The 5,337-nt window shown below is 49.0% G+C and overlaps 1 non-coding gene across 1 annotated transcript; it reads left to right on the top strand.

Moving 5' to 3' along the window:
- Positions 1-3,593: 3,593 nt before the first annotated feature.
- On the top strand, positions 3,594-3,698 carry LOC125933556 (U6 spliceosomal RNA). Its single transcript, XR_007460988.1, has one exon. It is a non-coding gene; the product is annotated as a U6 spliceosomal RNA (small nuclear RNA).
- Positions 3,699-5,337: the final 1,639 nt, after the last annotated feature.

Here is a 5,337-nt window from a genome sequence, read left to right as displayed (position 1 = left end):
CATGATTCGTATCTGACGCACAAGGAAACCAAGGCACCAGAAGATTCGGTAACATGTTCGATACCGCCTGCCAGTAGGTGGCAGGACCAGGATTTGAACTCAGATCAGCCAGCCTCCTTATTTGGAACCACCTCGCTATAATGTTTCATTTTTATTTGTATTCTGGGCATCCAGAAGCAAACAGTAACCCCAGACGCTCCTTTGGGGAAGGGAAAAGAAGGGCATTCTGCAGCCGAGGACGGCCACCCTCGAAATCTCTAGCCACCAACCCCACCCCCTCCCCACGACCCCCAGCAGCTCCATTCAAGGGCCCAAACATTCACTCATTCTGAAGTCCTGCTCTCCAGGAGTCAGGAACTGGTGGATGAAGGGAGGAGAATGTCGATACAACGTAGCATTGAAATAAACTTCTACCCTACGTGGCCAAGCTGGGAGCCCCAAGCTAGGCACTGAGCAGGGCGTGGGGACATGGTACGCGCTGTCATCCAGCGGCTTCCAACCTGTCTGCTCCCACACAGACGAGGAGCTGGCCAGTTCTCATTTGAGCCCGATGGCGGGGTCAAGACGAAATGTGTTGGAGGCATGCAGAGGGGGTGAGATCATTGTGAGTTGAGGTCATTGCCGTTCTTAGAGAGATGAAAGCAAAAAACAGCCCTGACAGATGACTCGAGTGTCCCTGTCATTTCTCAGCATTTCCCTGGAGATGCTTATTCAGAAGAAGTGGGATGGCAATGTTTCCGCGGCCACATCTGTACAGCAGTCCTAGGCCGAGGACGCCCCCGAACTGCCTTTAAGCTCCCAGGGTTCCACTCTGGTTAGAAAACCTCAGAGGAATAGCATCTCGGTGAAGGGTGCGCAGGGCTGGATGTGGTTAGTGGCTGGGGATCGCTGAGGTTCAGTGAGGTCAAGTAAGCTTCTTGAACTTGGCTCTGTCTTTGAATAACACATACCAACCGCTTTAACACTCCAAAGGGTAACCTCTAGTGCAAATAGCCTGGAGATCTTTTTCCAGAAGGGCCACAGGGGCACGCCCACTTCTCAGGGCCCTGCCCAAGGCTCTAGGGAGCACTTCCACCCTTCGCTGGACCAATTTTCCAAAGGGCTCTGTAATTAAAGCCTCCCAGAAGAGATCCTCCCCTTGTCACTGAGAAGAGAAAAATAGAGCATTCCTGCAACCGTTTGGTACCTTGGGCGGTGGGGCTTCATTTGTAGCCCGTTCAAGTAAAGGGCCACGATGGGAGCAGTAGTGGAAGGCAGTATTTTACAGGACAGCCCATCGAAGGCCCTTCAAGCATGTTCATCACCTTAAAATTTTCTTTAATGTTTATTTATTTTTGAGAGAGAGAGACGGACAGAGCGTGAGAGAGGGAGGGGCAGAGAGAGGGGGAGACACAGAATCCAAAGCAGGTTCCAGGCTCCGAGCTGTCGGCACAGAGCCCGACGCGGGGCTCGAACCCACGAACCGTGAGATCATGACCTGAGCCAAAGTCGGACGCTTAACCGACTGAGCCACCAGGTGCCCTGCATGTTCGTCACCTTTAAAGTGCAAAGGTAAAGGGGGCGCCTGGGTGGCTCAGTCGGTTAAGCGTCCAACCTCAGCTCAGGTCATGATCTCACGGTTCGTGGGTTCGAGCCCCGCGTCGGGCTCTGTGCCGACAGCTCGGAGCCTGGAGCCTGCCTCACATTCCGTGTCTGCCCCTCCCCTGCCCACACTCCATCTCTGTCTCTCCCTCAAAAATAAGTAAACAACAGAAAAAAAATTTTTAAGTGCAGAAGTAGAGCTGATGTAGAGTTTGCTCTAAATAGAACAATTTGAATTGATTTTTTTCCCTGTGACACTTTTGCAAGAGAATAGCTAGTTTGGCCTGTGTGGCACCTGGCATGGAGCCCCTTAAGCATAATCTGTTTCTGCACAGCGCATGGGTTCATTCATTCATTCACCAGGTATTTAACGAGCACCTCCTAAATGCAAAGAGAGCCTGGAGAAAAAAAGACCAACGGGCCCTGCCTTCGTGGGGCTTGCGTTCTTGTGGGGGAGGCAGACAGAAAAATAGTAAGATGTATCTGTTTATCCCATAATTTGTGATCCATGCTGTGTAAACAGAGAAATAAAAAGTGACTAGTATGAGGAAGGAAAAGGTATAGGTTGGGTTCAGGCTCAAGAAAGACCTTTTTGCACAGGGAGGCTTCATACTGCATTCAGAAAGGAGCCAGTCTCGCAAAGGGCGGGGGGGGGGGGGGAGATCTTTCCGGTCTGAGGAATCGCTTGTGCCAATGTCCTGGGGCAGGATGGGGCACAGCTGAATTGGAGAGGCTGAGAGAGTAGTAGTGGGGCTGCACTATAACGAGTGAGAGAGAAGAGCCTGAGGGAATAGGCAGAAGCCAAGCCAGGTGCTCCGTGCTCTAAAGGTAGCCTCTCTTCTCCAACCTTCTGCCGGGTTTCGCTCAGCATCTCAACACAACAGACCGGCGCCTAACTCCTCCCGCTCTCCCCCATTTAGCACCCCAGGAACACTGTCCCGTGGCTTTCAAAGAAAAACCGGCACCCTCTGGCCACCCTCTGCTTTGTTCCAGCAGCTTCCACAGCGATGAAAAGCAGGCTCCACAGAAAGAGCTCGGGTGATGTCCCCCCAGTGCGCATGTTCTTTCCACCCCATCGAGCCAGCCCGGGGTGGCTGCACTCAGTATTCTGCCACAGTCGTTGATAATAATTGTTGCATTAATTGGTGCTGTCCGGACCAGACAGAACGTAAAAGATCCCACTGTGTCCAATAATTAATGTTTTTCCCTCACTGCAACGCCATTAATAAGGGGCCCTTCCAAGAAACGAGTAATTGGCTGGTTGGGCGTCATTAGGGTATTTATAGATAAGCTTTGGTCTGAAGACATAGAGGAAAGCTGATTATGTTTATTTAGACTCTATTATCTATCGCTAATGTGTTATCCTGCGTTGCGATCATCCCCATTCTCTGGGTCCTAATGATACAGGGCACACTCACAATGTGATTTCAGTGATCTGCAACGTGGCTTTATCTCTGCTGCAAGGCAGAGAGGGGGGACAGAGGGGACGGCTGTTCACAGGTTCTGCGTGCTCCCACTCATCCACCGTGAACCTTCTCTTTCCGCTGAGAAATTTAGAGCAAGGCTCTTGGAAGTACTAGAAAGACAGTTTCTCCTAATTAAACCTCAGAGGAGGGGAAGTTTCTTGGGTTTGTGATTATCTGAAGGGTTTTTGAAAATGTAAATCTGGTTGGGGAGGCATCGCTTTGCAAAAATCGAAGGAGGAAGAGGCCGCCTGGAATCGAGACGATCTCTCAGTGGCAGCGAGTGACGAAGTCTCGCAGCTGATAAAACCTGGCCGAAATATATACGTCACACGAGATAAACGCATAGGCTTCCAAGCGCTCTCTGGACCCCGGGAAGCGGGCACAGTGGCGTGGGGGCTGCTTTTTCTCCCAGAAGCCTTCAATCCACTTGTCCGTTGCTAAAAGTTTTAGGAAAGGTTTCTTACGTAATTTTTAAAAGATAGATAAGCACAACAGGGTGAGTGTACTTCATGTCATTGGATTGTACCGTTAAAAATGACTAAAACAGTGCTCGCTTCGACAGCACGTATACTAAAATGGGAACGATGCAGAGAAGATTAGCACGGCCCCTTGTGCAAGGTTGACGTGAAAATGTGTGAAGCTTCCATATTTGGGGGTTTCTTTATGTTTCCAAGGAAAGGATTGAGTTTTTCTCATCAAAAACTAGCTCTTTTCACAAATAAATTATCAGGTTACACTTGAAAAAAATGATTAAAACGGTAAGTTATATATATATATATGTATATATATATACACACGTATAGATATACATACACACATATATATACATATATATATACACACGTATATATACACACACATATATACATATATATACACACGTATATATACACACATATATATGTATATATATATACACATGTATATATATATACAAATGTGTGTATATATATATACGTATATATATACATGTATATATGTGTATATATATATATATATAGCCCATTACTAGAAGAATATATAGGATAATATAATTTGTAAGCAGAATTCAAAAGCATAAAGAAGCACTGGGCTTTTTACTTTATAACTGTGATGTATCCGATATTAGTTTTAGCAACCAAACACTTCTAAATGGTCCCTTCTGCACATGAAACGACCCTCATGTTAATATTCCAAAACCCTCACCTTCACCACAAAAAGCCGGGGCGATTATTTTGCCGGTTGACTGAGCTGGACTTTATGGGGGTGGAAGAGTGAACTCAACCTGCCTCATTTTTACCACTTCCTGTTCCACTTGTTCTGTGGACGGTTCTTTATCCCCTCCTGGCTGTTACTCTCACATGGGTTCCACAGCATTTAGTGACTCTTATTTATAAAGAACCCAGTTCCATCTAATAAAGAAAAGTATAGCCCAGTGGGGATGTGCATCTACGTGCTGCACACGTGTGATGAGCTCTAGACATCATAATCACACGTCTCAAGGCACGGTGGGAGTCTCCGGCCCCGAGGCCAAGTTCAGGCTCGGCCCATGTCTCACAGCATGCTCAGCGGTGCAAGGTGCATAACCTCGTTAAGCTCAGGTTCCACACCTGTGAGGTGAGGGTGCTGCTGTTGCTCTTGGAAAGATGTGAGATGACGTCTGTGGAGGCAGGTGCAGACAAGGGACCCTGGAAATATCCACCTCTCCCCATCTGCCCTTGTACATGTGAAAGCATCCGACCCGTACGGCCCTCCACTCACCGCCCCTGCCCTTGCCCCCGTGCTGTCTTCTCTGTGAAGAACGCACTCGGGAGCCCTGACCCGCCTCTGGTTTTGAAATAAGCTCCCAGAGAGTTGACCTGTGCACGAAGGCGTGATGTAACTTTGCAAATTAAATGTGTAAGGCTTTTAGAAAAACGATGCCCTTTCCTCCCCAGCTCCCCACCGCTGGGAGCAGGTAATTTGTGGGCACATCTGTTGCAGGTGTTGGGGAATACTCTTGGAGATATTCTCAGATCCTGGCCTGGGGTCTAAAGGTTGAGAAGCTGGCTCCTGGGACCCGGCGATGCCTGCAGCGTCACAATAACAGGAGTGAGGGGGAAGGCCTGGGAGCAGGGCTGGGGCTGGGCAGGTGGCCAAGGTGGCTGGGTGGGTCAGCAAGCGGGGAAGCCAGAAAAGACCAGGACCGCTGTCAGGGGCAGGAAAAGGAAGCAGGGGCAGCAACCCGAACATATACGTGCACCGTGTTCACCCAGATGCCATTTACCGGATTTCTCTGGCCCAGGCAAGCCACTTAACCCCTCTTGGCCAC

Source organism: Panthera uncia, chromosome D2 (genome assembly GCF_023721935.1).
Source record: "Panthera uncia isolate 11264 chromosome D2, Puncia_PCG_1.0, whole genome shotgun sequence".
Taxonomy (NCBI): domain Eukaryota; kingdom Metazoa; phylum Chordata; class Mammalia; order Carnivora; family Felidae; genus Panthera; species Panthera uncia.
The sequence above is the reverse complement of the archived record's forward strand: the minus strand, read 5'-3'. Positions and strand labels throughout refer to the sequence as shown.